This window comes from Pristiophorus japonicus, unplaced genomic scaffold, assembly GCF_044704955.1.
Source record: "Pristiophorus japonicus isolate sPriJap1 unplaced genomic scaffold, sPriJap1.hap1 HAP1_SCAFFOLD_75, whole genome shotgun sequence".
Lineage (NCBI taxonomy): Eukaryota > Metazoa > Chordata > Chondrichthyes > Pristiophoridae > Pristiophorus > Pristiophorus japonicus.
In genome coordinates this window covers 1,783,065-1,797,704 of record NW_027254666.1, presented here as the reverse complement: position 1 = coordinate 1,797,704, position 14,640 = coordinate 1,783,065, and the positions used below count along the sequence as shown (strand labels likewise).

The 14,640-nt window shown below is 42.1% G+C and overlaps 1 non-coding gene across 1 annotated transcript; it reads left to right on the top strand.

Moving 5' to 3' along the window:
* The first annotated feature begins 13,861 nt into the window (after nt 1-13,861).
* trnat-cgu (transfer RNA threonine (anticodon CGU)) lies at nt 13,862-13,933 on the top strand. Its single transcript has one exon. It is a non-coding gene; the product is annotated as a tRNA-Thr (tRNA).
* Nucleotides 13,934-14,640: the final 707 nt, after the last annotated feature.

The following is a 14,640-nucleotide window of genomic DNA, read 5'->3' as shown; positions in this document are numbered from 1 at the left end:
AGGACAAGCGGCGAAGGCTTGTTTTAGCAAGGGAGTTCTGTTCGGATGCAAAAATCAGTAAACGAGATGGCTGATCGTGTTGCGGCACTCGGTGGCCGACTTGATAACGCGAGGGACTATGACTCCAGTGTGTTCTGCACGCGGGGGTCCAGTCCCATCCTCGTCGGTATTTTGTTAAATATTTGATGCATGTGGCTCTTTGTCAATCAACTGAAAATTCATTTCTAATTTACCTTTTTTACCTAGCTTGCTACACTCAGCTCATGACATGTCTCAAATTAGTTATATATACTTCAAGAGAAAATACGGCAAGGGAATACACAATAAATTGTAGGACACTAAGAAATGTAGCGGAACAAATGGACCTTGGAGTTCAGGTCCACAGATCCCTGAACGTTGCAGGCCAGGTTGATAATGTGGTTGATAAGACATATGGAATACTTGCTTTTATCAGCCGATGCACATTATTTAAGAGCAGGGGGGTTATGCCTCATCTCTATACAACACTAGTTAGGCTAGAGGTAGAGTACTGTGTCAGCACATTACACGAAATATGTAATTGCATTGGAGAGGATACAAAGGAGATTTACGAGAATGTTGCCTGGACCTGAGAATTTGAACTATGAGGAAAGATTAGACAGGGTGAGTTTGTTTTCTTTGGAACAGAGGAGGCTGAGGGGAGACGGTAATCATGGAAATACAATTATTAGGGGCCTAGACAGAGGTGTTAGGTCGGACCTATTTCCATTAGCAGTGCGGTCAACAAAGATGAGGCAAAGATTTATTGTAATTGGTCGGAGGTTTAGAGTTGATTTGTGCAGAAAATCTTTCACCCAGAGGGATCTGTAACACACCGCTGATAGGATGGTCGAGGCAGATACCCTGCCCAGGTTTCAAAAAGTACCTGGATTTGCACTTAAAGTGCCGTTACCTTCAAGAGTACGGAACAAGAGCTGGAAATTGGGATGAGTCTGGATAGCTCCTGTTCGGCAAATGTGGACACGATGGGCCGGAATGGCCTCCTTCCATACTATGAAATGCAATGACGTAATGATATGCATTTGTGTGAAGAGAATTGTGAACTTTTTCAGGGCCACTATTATGATAAAAAGTGTTTCACGTAAAGATAAACATATATTGAATTACAGAACAGAAGAATTGCAAAGTGGGTCCGCAAACACGCAGATAATCCAAATGCGCTTTCGATCATATCATCTTAAATATTCGGTAATCAGAACTGTAATCACGCTCCTTTGAAACAGAAAAAACACATAATGGTCCAGGTCAGATAGCACATTCCTTTTACACACACACAGATTGATCCGGGACTAAGTGCACATCCCTTTTACACAAACACAGAATGAACCAGGACTGAGAGCACGTCCCTTTTACACAGACACAGAATGATCCTGGACTGAGAGAATATCCCTTTTACACAGGCACAGAATGATCCCGGACTAAGAGCACGTCCCTTTTACACACACACAGAATGATCCAAGACTGATAGCACGTCCCATTTACACAGACAAAGAAAGGTTCAGGACTGACAGTAGATCCCTTTTAAACAGACACATCGTGATCCGGGATTGACAGCACGCAGCTTTTTAAATTCTCAAAACTCCCTTATGCTCAGGCTTACTACTATTTTTGGCAATATTATAAATCTCTTCCTTGAATCTAATTATATCTTTCATTTCTTTTGTTAACCACGGTTTGAACATTTTTAGTTTGGTGTTGTTATTCCTTCAATTAATGTACATTGTAGCGAATTATGACATTTTCTTGAAATGCTTGCCATCAAACGTGAATTGGGTAACATTTGCTGGGAACCAATTGCAGGGCTATGTGGAAAGTGGGTCCGATTGGATAGCATTTTCACAAAGCCGGCTCAATCATGAAAGTCTCCTTCAGTACTCTGTCATTCTCGGATAATCATCCTCTACCTCGGTGTGGTTCTTTTAATCCTGTGGGAAACGGGTAATAATGTTCTGCACGTGACTACAGATAAATTCATTTAGCAAAAGATTGGGAACATTAACGGACTCAGAAACATTCAATGGCTTTTCAAACTCCCGGGTCAGTGAACCTGTTGATCGATTACCATTTGAGATAATTATGGACTGCTCGTAACAACAGGAGATCGACGGGAACTTATTTGAAAGCGCAGACAGAGGTTGAACCCGCTCTTTCCGGTTTGACAGGATCGCCTCATCACCACTTGATACGGAAACCTCTCATCCATAGCACTGATGTTACTTTTTCTGAAGCAACATACTGGGGACGCTGGGAATAGGAAATGCAAATAGAAATTGCTGAACATATACAACAAGACACGCAGCATTAGTGAAATGAGAAACAGAGATAATGTTTCACATCGATGATATTTCATCAAAAGTGTCAGAAGTTGGAGGTGTTACAGATTTTAAGCAGGTACTTAAGCAGGGAGAGGTGGAGGGCAGGAAAGAGCGAAAAGGAAATCCTGTCACATGGTGGAAAGAAGAAATGATGTCATGACAAAACCGAAAGGGCATGATAAAGGGACACTTCAAGAAAAAAAATATGCTTCTAGAGAAAGGGTAAGAGAGAATAGCAAAATCATTACTAACAGCTACTGTCCGAAAAAATGGGAGCAGTGGTTAGAATTATGAAATTGTTGAAATCAACGTTGAGCCCGGAAGGCTGTAAAGTGCCGAATGGAAAGATGAGCTGCTGTTCCTCGAACTTACGTTGAGCTTCATGGGAACAGTGTAGGAGGACGAGACAGACGACCGAAAGCTTGGGGTTCTTGTTGCGGACTGAAATGAGCTGCTCGGTAAAGTGCTCACATAATATGTGCCTGGTCGCCCCAATGTCGAGGAGATTTCAGTCGATACAGAATACTATGTTGAAAGAAGTGCAAGTAAGTGGTTGTTTCACCTATACTGGCCTGGACTGTGGACCGGGAGGAGAAAATGGCCACGTGTTGCGTCTCCTGCGCTTGCACTGGAAGGCTCTGTGGGAAGGAAAGCATTGTTGCTGGTGATTGGATAGTGGACCATGGCGTGCCGGATAGACTGGTCCCTTTGCACTGCTGAAGAGAGAGGGGAGGGTAAGATGTATTTGATGGTGGGACCACGTTGGATGTGTCAGAAATGGGGCAGGATGATCCGTTGAATGTGGCGGTTAGTGGGTGAATGTTAAGCAGAAGTGGAACTCTATCGTGGTTCTGCGAGGAAGGAGAAGGGATGAGAGCAGAAGTGCGGGAAATGGGCAGGAGAAGTTCAAGGGTCATGTGTACTCGGGTCGTGGGTTTTTCTTGCTGGAGAAAAATTTAGCTACATATCGATAGCACTGGTATTGACTTTGCCATCGTCAGGACAGATACGATGGAGATGGAGAAACTGGGAGAATGGAAAGAAGTCCTTATAGAAAGCGAGTGGGGAAAAGTGTAGTTAAGGTAGATGTGGGAATCAGTGGGGTTATAGTAGATATTGGTCGGCCGACTATCCTCAGCAATGGAGGTAGCGAAATCGAGGAAAGGAAGGGAAGAATCGGAGATGGGCCATGTTTAGGACAGGGAAGGGTGGAAATTTAAAGCAAAGTTGACTTAATTTCGAGTTTGCTGCGAAAGCTGAAAATGGCACAGATAAACTCATCAATGTACCAGAAAACGAGGTGATGGATCGGACATGAGTAGGTCGAGAACAAACAATGTTGCACATATACCATTGAAATACAGGCATATCTGGGCCACTTGCGGGATACCCTAGCAACACATTTAATTTGCAGTAAGCGTGTGGAGTCAAAGGAGAAGTTGTCCAATGCCAGTTTAAATCAAGTTCCGCCAGGCGGATGAATTGACGGTAGATGGGAACTGGTTGAGCATCCGTTCAATGAGGAAATGGAGGGTCCTCAAGCCGTCCTGGTGGGGAATGGATGATCAGAGGGATTGGACGACTATAGTGATAGGGAGAATGAGGGCCAGGAATCTGAAAAGTAATTGATGTTATTTTTTTTTACAGCAGCTTTCAAATCACTGGCATTATCAACGGATTGGTATTTGGTGTGGAATGAATTTCTTCAATTGTCGAAAATTGCACTTTTTGCTTCAATCGTCAGGATGGCTGAGTGATTAAGCTTCAGTACTAGCAGATGTTGTCTGTTATGATAACTTGGTAAATTGTTATAATCATTGGAAAGGAAGGTTTTGTATTTATATTTTACAATTCCAGGAAGCGTTCCTACGTTTACAACAGGTGCTTTGCTGATTGACGGAAAATAAGAGCAGGGGTCGTCGAACCCTCGAGCCGGTTCCACCATTTAGTGAGATAATGTATGACCAATATCTTAACTTCATCCATCTGCTTTGACACCAAATCAATTCCTACCATTATCTAGCAAAAATCTATCAATCTCAGATTTAAATTAGCAATTTAGCTGACAAATGAACCGGAGTTGAGATGAGGAGATTACTGACTTATTCACAAATTAATTAAGGTTTTGGATGAATTGTCTGAACAGTTGGTTGCTACAGATGCGATCAGAACTTTCTTTAGTACATAAGAACATAAGAATTCTGGGTAGGAGTATTTGACCCCTTGACCCTGCTCCGTCATTGAATAATTCATGGAAGATCTAATCAAGGACGCAGCTCCACTTCCCCCGCTGCCTCCCCATAAGCCTTTCCTCCCTTATCACTGAAAAATATGTCTATCTCCGACTTTAATCTATTCATTGACCCAGCCTCTACAGCTCTCTGAGGAAGAGAATTCCATCGATTTTCAACGATTGAGAAAAGAAGTTTCTCCTCATGTCAGTTTTAAATCTACATTAACGACTGGGAAGAAAGGACCGAATGTAACGTAACGAAGTTTGCTGACGATATAAAGGTGGGATGAAAACCAATGTGTGAGTATAATGTTGGAAAGTGTGAGGTCATGCACTTTGACAGAAAAAACTTTGACAGCAAAGAGCAAGCTATTATTTAAATGGAGAAAAATTCCAACGTGCTGCAGTACAGCGGGAATTGTGGGTACTTGTGCATGAAACACAAAAGGTTAGTCTGCAGGTACAGCAAATGATCAGGAAGGCCAGTGGAATCATGGCGTTTATTGCAAAGGAAATGGAGTATAACAGCAGTGAAGTCTTGCAACAGTTATGTCGGGTATTGTGAGGCCACACCTGGAATACTGTGTGTAGTTTTGGTTTCCAAATTTACGAAAGGATAATTGCTTTGGAGGAAGTTCAAAGAAGGTTCACTCGGTTGATTCCGGAGATGAGGGGCTTGATTTATGAGGAAAGATTGAGGAGGCTGGTCCTCTACTCATTGGAATTCAGAAGAATGAGAGGGGATCTTATCAAAACCTACATGTAAAAGAGGGTGCTTGGCAAGGTGGATGCAGAGAGGAGCTTTCCATTGATAGGGGAGACTCGAAAAGGGTCATCATCTCAGAAAGAGGGGCCGCCTATTATAACTGAGATGAGGAGGAATCCCTTCTCTCAGAGGGTTGTAAATCTGTGGACTTCGCTGCCTTAGAGAGCTCTGCAAGCCGGGATATTGAATAAATTTAAGTCAGAGACACTTTCTTAACCAATAAGGGAGCGGGCAGGGAAGTGGACCTGAATCCATGATCCGATCAGCAATTTTCGGATTAAATGTTGGTGCAGATTCGAGGGGCCGTATGGCCTATTCCTGCTCATATTTCGGACGTTCTTATGTTCTTATAAATGGGCGGTCCCTTATTTTAAGTCGATGACCCCTAGTTTTACTTTCCCCTATGAGTGCAAATATGCTCTCTGCACCTAACGTGTCGAGCCCTCTCATTATCTTATTAGTTTCGATAAGATTACCTCTCATGCTTTTGAACTCCACTGCGGATGGTCCCAACGTACTTAACCTATCTTCATAAGTCAACTCTCCTCATCTCCGAAATCAACTGTGTGAACTTTCTCTGAACAGTTTCCATTGCAAGTATATCCTTCCTTAAATACGGAGAATAAACTGCACACAGTACTCCAGGTGTGGCCTCACTAATACCTGGTACAAATGTAGCAGGACTAATCTGGTTTATACTCTTTCTCACTTGCAATTAACGCACATTCCATTCGCCCTCCTGATTAATTGCTGTACCTGCATACTAATTTTTGTGTTTCATGCACAAGGACTCTCATCTGTCCCTGTATTGCATCACTTTGCTACGTTTCTCCATTTAAATTATAATTTGCTTTTCTATTATTTCTGTCAAAGTAGGTAACCTCTTATATTGCAACTGCCAACTTGTTGCCCATTCACTTAGCCTAACTATATCTCTCTGCAGATTTTTTGTGTCCTCCTCAGAATTTGCTTTCCGACCCTATTTGTATCATCAGACAACTTAGCTACATTACACTCGGTTCCTTCATCCAAGTCATTAATATAGTTTGTAATTAGTTGAGGACCCAGTACCGATACCTGAGTCACTCCACTAGTCACTGTTTGCCAACTGGAAAATGACGCATTTATCCAGACGCTGTGTTTTCTCTTATATAGCAAAGCCTCTATCTTTGATTTACTCCCAACCCCGTGAGCTGTTATCTGGTGCATTAACCTCTTATGTGTCACCTTATCAAATGCCTTCTGGAAATCCAAATACACCACATACATTGGTTCCGCCTTATCCACTCGTTACATCCTCAAAAACTCCAGCAATTTGTTAAACATGATTTCCTTTTCATAAAACCATGCTGATTCTGCTTGATTGAATGTCCCGCTACTGCTTCCTTAATAATGGACTCCAGCATTTTCGCAAAGGCAGATGTTAGGCTAACTGGTCTATAGTTTCCAGTTTTATGCTTGCCTCAATTTTTAAATAGGGGCGTTACATTTGTGGTTTTCCAATCCGCCCCGAATCCAGGAAATTTTGAGAAAATATAACGAATACATCCACTATCTCTGCAGCCACTTCACTTAAGATCCTGGGATGAAAGCCATCAGGTCCAGGGGACTTGTCCGCCTTTAGTCCAATTATTTTACTAGCAGTACTTCCTTCTTGATAGTGATAGTCATCCCTGCCTACATTCGCTTGATTATCCACTCTTGGATTGTTTTTAGTATCATCTACTGCAAAGGTCAATACAAAATATTTGTATAATGTCTCTGCCATTTCCCTGACCTCCAATATTAACCCCCAATCTCATCCTCCAGGGGACCAACATTCATATTAGCCAATCTTTTCCTTTTTATGTATCTGTAAAAACTCTTACTATCTGTTGTTATATTTCCTTCGAGTTTACTTTCATAATCTATCTTCCCTCTTCAATCATGTTTTTAATCGTTCTCTGCTGCTCTAGTCTCCCACTCGTCTTCGCCACATTGTGTGCCTTTGATTTCAATTTCAAACCCTCCGTTATTTCCTTAGTTAGACACGGATGGTAATCTCTTCTCTTACAGTCTTTCCTACTCATTGGATACATTTTTGTTCCGAGTTATAAAATATGTCCTTAAATGTCTGCGACTGCTCTACAACCGTCCCACACTTTAGTCTATTTTGCGATCTACTTTAGCCAACCTTTGTTGTCCCCCTTATTTATGATTCGGACATTGGTTGGAGAACCAAATTTCTTTCCCTCCAACTGAGTTTAAAATTCAACCATATTATGGCCACTCATTCCTATACGATCTTTTACTCCGAGATCATTTATTAATCCTGTCTCATTACACAGTACTAGATCTAAGACAGCCTGCTCCCTGGTTGGGGTAGCATGTACTGTCGAAGTAAACTATCCCAAATACACTCTATGAACGTCTCCTCAAGGCTACCCTGACCAATTAAGTGTTTCCAGTAAATATGAAGGTTAATTCACCTATGAGTATTGCTGTTCCTTTTTTACAAGTCTCCATTATTTCTTGATTTATACTCTGTCCAACCATGTAGCTACGGTTAGGGGGCCTATAGTCTATTCCCACCAGCGACTTTTTCCTGTTATTGTTCCTTTTACTCCACCCAAACTGATTCAACCTCTTGATCCTCTGAGCCGATATTGTTTCTCATTAATGCACTGATCCCATTTTTATTAACAGTGTGACCCCACCTCTTAACATAACAACATAAGAATTAGGAACAGGAGTAGGCCATTTAGACCCTCGCACTTGCTCCGCCATTCAACAAGATCATGGCTGATCTGGCCGTGGACTCAGCGCCACTTACTCGCCCGCTCCCCGTAACCCTTAATTCCCTTTTTGGTTAAAAAGCTATCTACCTGTGACTTGAATACATTCAATGAGCTAGCCTCAACTGCTTCATTGGGCAGAGAATTCCAAACATTCACAAACCTCTGGGAGAAGAAATTCCTTCTCAACTCGGTTTTCAATTGGCTCCCCCGTATTTTGAGGTTGTGCCTCCTAGTTCTAGTTTCTCCGACCAGAACAACCTCTCTGCCTCTATCTTGTCTATCCCTTTCATTATTTTAAATGTTTCTATAAGATCATCCCTCATCTTTTTCCTTTATGTCTGTCCTTCCAAAATATCAAATACTCCTGAATATTTAGTTTCCAGTCCTGGTTACCTTGCAACCACGTCTCTGTAATGAATATCAGATCATACTCATTTGTATCTATTTGTGCCGTCAACTCATCTGTTTTGTTACGAATGTTACGTGCATTTAGAGAAAAAGCTTTAAAATTTATATTTTACACTTTTTTCCTGCTTGTTTCTTCTGTCCTACAGGTCACTTTCTACATTTTTGCTTTTTAATTCAAACTCTACTCGCCTCCCTATTGAATCGATTCTCAGGTTTCAATCCCCCTGCCAAACTAGTTTAAACCCTCTCCCACAGCACGAGCAACCGAAACCTCCAGCCCTCCCACCCCCCACCACGCGAGGTTAGTGGTCCCGGATCTGTTCAGGTGCAACCCATTCGGTACACGTCGTAAATCCGCCAGAAGTGGACCCAATTTCTCAGGAAACTAAAGCCCTCCCTCCTGCACCATCTCTCCTGCCATGCATTCATTTGCTCTATCCTCCTATCTCTGTACTCACTCGTTCGTGGCACCTGGAGTATTCTTGAGATTACTACCTTTCAGGTCCTGCTTTTTAATCTCTCTCGTAGCTCCTTAAACTCTGCCTGCAAGAACTCATCTCTCTTTCTAGCTATGTCATTGGTAACAGTATGGAAAATGAACTCTGACTGATCACATTCCTCCATCAAAATGCCCTGCAGCCGCTCGGTGACATCCTTGACCCTGGATCCAGGGAGTCATCATATCATTCTGGTGTCACGGCTGCGGCTGCAGAAACGCCTGTCTGCTCCCCTGACTATTGAATCACCTACCATTATAGCTCTGCCATTCTTCTCCCTCCTCCCCTGTGCAGCTGAGCCACCTGCGGTGCCGTGGATTTGGATCTGGCTGCACTCCCCAGAGACACTATCTCCACACCGGTACTCAGAAGCTCATGTCTGTTGACGAGTGAGATGGACTCTGGACCTCATGCACTACCTGCCGAGTACTGCTATTCTGTCTGCTAGTCACCCACTCCCTCTCTACCTGCACACTCTTAAGCTGAGGGGTGACAACCTCTCGAAGCAAATTGAGTAAATAGTTGATGGCGAACAGTTTGCTGTGCTCTGGGGAAAGTATCTCTAGCCATGCTTCTGTGATGCTACAATCCTCTCTCAGTTATCTTGTGTTTTCACCTGTAAACCTCAGATTACGGATTTAATTTCCGGCCGTGCCAGCAGGGATTTTCTCACCTTTAATGTTCTGGCTCTCTTTTTCTCTATCTATGATTCATTATATTTCTCTCTGAATCTGACTTTCTTTGCGCGTGTCAGTCTCGCTGTATATCTATTTCAGTTGCAGTTAATTTCTGTAAGCTTTTCTCATTGGGGATCTGTTTATCCGTCCAAATATGACTTTATCTCTGTCACTCTCCATCGCTACCCACATCAGTTTACTCCATACCTTATGAGTTATCTCTTTATGCGCTGGTTCAATCTGAGCTTGCTGATACTGGGTGGTTGTCGCGCATTTTAACATTATTCATTCAAAGATGTTCAGTGTTGACGGGAAGATTACATGTTCTGTGGGTTAAAGCACGGGGGTTTGTTGTCAAGTTACGAACGATCAGTTCAATGCGTTGTTTGCCTAGTGCTTTGCTATTGTGGTACAGCTTTTCACCGCCCACAGTTAAACACAAGGTATATATCCTCCCACGTTTGCATAGTATGCAGACGTGAAGTTTGCTCTGCGCTGAAAACTAAATTTTGAGTCTCTCATCAATTTGCCGAATTTCCAAGCACTGCACTGCAGCGTGCCCATGACCAGGATGGCCGAGATGTTAATGGGTTGGAATTAAAATCCAACTGATGTGTCTCTGTTCCTGGTAAATGTTCAACCAACTGGTTTGACAATTAGACTTAATGCTTGTTTGTTATGAAAGCGTGTAAGCGATCCATAATTTCTGCAAAGAATATATTTTAATTAACCCTTCAAGACAACATTTCTTTATTTATAATAGGAGTTCTGCCAATTGACTGAACACAGGAACAGAATTAGGCCATTCCGCCCCTTGTGCCTATTCGCCATTCTGTTAATTCTTGGCTAAGCTCAATCGTAACTCCATCTATCTGCATTGGCTCTACATCATTTTAATCAATGTCTAGAAAAAACTATCAATCTAAAATTAACATTTTTAATTGAGCCAATATATATCCTGCTTTTTGTAGAAGATAAATCCATCACCCTTTACGTGAAGAAGATTTTCCTAACTTCTCTGCCGAATGGCCTTCCTCTGATTTTAACATTATGTCCTCTTGTCGTAAACTCCCCCACGTACGGTAAAAAAAAAGCTTTCTCTCTATCTATCTTATCAATTCGTTTTAAAATTTTAAAAAGCTCAATCAAATCACCACTTAACCTTCTATATTCCAGGGAGTACAGGCCTAGTTTATGTAATCTCTCCACATAATTTAACCCGTCGCAACCTGGTAACATTCTGGTGATAAAGAACTGTACACATTCCAATCCAGCCTATCATTTCTAAGGGGCCGTGCCCACAAACGGACTGGATATAATGGATAGAAACGGCTTATTTCCCATAGCAGAGGGCTCAACAACCAGCTGGCATACATTTATAGTATTTGGAGAAGGTTTACAGGAGATGTGATGTGAAATTTCCACATGCAGTTAGTTGTGGTTGTCTAAAATGCACTGCCTACCGAGTGGTAGAGGCAGAAACCTTAAAACTTAAAAAGTATTTGGATGTGCACCTGAAGTGCCGTAACGTGCAGGGTTATGGACCTAGAGCTGGAAAATGGGATTAGGCTGAGTAACCGTGGCAAGAACAGGATGGGCCGAAATTGCCTCCTTCTGTGCTGTAAACTTCTATGATTCTATTATATTCTATAACTTGGAGTACTCCAGATATAGTATAACTACATCTCTGTTCAGTTGAAGAAAAACTTCCATTGCATTATAGTCCAACTCCTAGTTATAAAGCCTAACATGCCATTAGTTGTTTCGAATATATTTGTAACTTGCTACTGCAGGTTAGCGGGATGGGCACTTGGACTGCAAACCACTTTGGAAATCAATCCCTCCGAGCTGTGCTCCATTTAATTAGGACTCGGATCTAAACTTTGTGATATAAAATGGGTGACCACACAATTACCTGTTTGGAATCTATCTGCCACTGAATCGTCCATTCGTTTAATCTATCAATATATGTTTATAAGTATACGCGAATGACTGCCCTCCTTACCACATCACCAATATTTGCATCATCGGCAAACTGGGATATCTGTCTTCCTGTTGTGCCTTCTTAATCTTTAAGAAATATAGAATGAAACAATTTTTTTAAAACTGGCGTTTTAAAACGTGCCACGCTTTGAAACTCTGGTTAGGGGCTGTGGGAAGAGGAAGGTTGGAGTAAGATTTCTGGTCGATGACGCATGTGATCCTACATCATGCAGTGTGCGCTGTTTTCAAACAGTAAATGCACCAGCTTGCATTCCTGCAGCATCTTTCACGAACATAGGATGACCCAATTGCCCGCCGTTGCTCAGTTTGAGTTCCGACAGGACCCCCAGCCTCCAGACATCATTACAGCCTTGGTCCAAATATGGCCAAAAGTGATTAATTCTAAAATGAGGCGAGACTTATTGTACTTGACATCAAAACAGTATTTGGTCGAATGTTTCATCAAGGAGGCTTCTAACGTTGAAATGATTGCGGGGTTAATCTCCATTGCTGGAGACATACCTAGCCTAAAAGAAGATGGTTGTGGTTCGACGCCAATCATCTTAGCCCAGGATATCGCTGCAGGTGTTCATCATCACTTGCTTCATCAATGACCTGCCCTTCATCATAAGATCAGAAGTGGGCATGATCGTTGAAGATTGATTTTTCCAACTCGAGTATCAACTCTGTAGATAATGAACCAGGAAATATATCGCCTTTCCATTATCGTGCGGTGAAAATCTTGGAACTCCTTCTACAACAGTACATTTGTAGTACCATCAGTCAGTGACTGAACCACAGAGCCATAGAAATTTACAGCACAGAAGGAAACCATTTAGCCCATCGCGTCCTTGCTGGTGGACTGTGTAGTATGCTGTCAAATCTAATTTCTAGCTCTTGGACCGTAGCCATCAAGTGCATAGCCAAGTACTGCAGTGGTCCACGAAGTTTTTTCATCACTATCTTCTCAAACGCAATTAGGGTTGGGCAATACATATCAGCCTTGCTAGCTACGCCCACATGCACTGAATTAATATTTTTATTAAAACGTGCTTTACCAAAAATGAAGTACTTCTTGAAGTGTCGTCACTGGATGTGCTGTTGGGCAATACGGCATCCAATTACCACACAGCAAGATCCCATCGATGGTGGGATAGAGATATGTGCAGGAAACAAAAGAGCATTCCCCACCTCATAGAATCATAGAATCGGAGAAGTTTGCGTCAGGGAAGGAGAGGATTCGGCCCATCCTATTTCCGCCAATCAAAAGAGCTATTAAGCCTTATCGCACTTCCCAGCTTTTGATCTGTAGCGTTGCAGATTAGGGCGATTCAATCCATATACAAGTACTACTTAAATGTGATGAGGGATTGTGTCTCCACCAACTTTTCAGTCAGTGAATTCCAGACCCAAATTCATTCTGGGCGAAAACATTTCTCCTCGACTCTCGTGTAATCCTTTTACCAATTACTTTAAATCTATGCCCCCTGGTTATTGACCTCTCTGCTCAGGGGTACAGGTGTTTCTTATGCACACTATCTCGGCCCAGCATAATGTTATACACGTCAATTATGTCACCCTTTATCCTCATCTGTTCCGAAGAAAACAACCCCAATCTTTCTCCATACCCAAAACTATCCAGTCCTGTCAACATCCAGAGGACAACAGAGGAAACAGATGAAAGTGAAGGAGAAATGTTTTTTTTTAAGCTTTGATCTGTAATGCACTGCTGAAAAGATGCTGAATCATAGAGTCATCGATTCATAGAATTGTTTCAGCATGGATGAAGGCAGTTCGGCCCGTTAAGCCCGTGCTGACTCTCAGCTCGTCTTACCACCCTGTTATTTCCCCGTAGCACTGCAGATTCAATATTAACCCTCAAAATGGAATTGGATAAATGCTTGAAGAGGCACATTTTGCAGGGCGTTGTGGAAAGATCTGGGAATAATTGGATAGCTCGTTCAAGAGTACGATGGACCAAGTACTCTCCATCGGTATGTATGATTTTATGAAATGTTTTATGATAGTTTCAAATAAATGGCGCTGGTCATTTGCCCGTTCCATTATCCCACTTTCTGTCTTTGCATATGCGTCTGTGTTTGTACAACCGAATTGAAATGATGTGGGATTCGGTAACAATATGACGCCAGTCACACAATTCATCAGGGCGCGGTGGCCAAGTGGTAAGGCGTCGGTCTCGTAAACCGAAGATCATGGGTTCGACCCCCATCTGTGCCTATCGATATTTTATCACTTTAAATGTCATATTTTGAAGCTTTTTCCTTTTTCACTATCAAAACACTTCATAATTTTGAACTAGCGCCATATATCGCCTCTTAACATTTTCTATTCTAAGGAGAAAAATCCCAGCTTCTCCAGTCTCTTCGTATAAATGAGGTCCCCAACTCTGGCAGTATTCTAGTAAATCTATTCTGCACCCTCTCCAAGGGCTTGACTTCTTCCCTGAAGCGTGTTCCCCACGCAACATTCCAGCTAAGACCTCATAAGTGTTTTATAATTGTTTGGCATAACTTCCTTGTTTTTAGACTCTATTCGTCTATTAACAAAGGAAACGACCCCATGTCTTCCAGATCCTGCCCCCTCTTTAAAATTGTACGTTTTAGAGTTGGTTAATACAATACAGGGAGCATTATGACTGGTTTCAGGATCATTGATCTCCACAGGCAGATGCTTAAATGGGGATTTAAATTTTCATGTATAAATCTGGCCCCGTTAAAATTGTATCATTAATTCACATTGCCTCTCCTCATCCTACCAAAATGTTTCACTTCATAATTCTCTGCGTTAACTGACATCTGCTATGTGTCTGTTCATTTCACCAATCGGTTATTTTCAATCTCCCTCTTTGTACCACTTATTATCTGCTTTGTGTCCCTTTGCTCTTCTTTGTACCTTTCCCATTCACCAGGATCTGTGCTATTTTT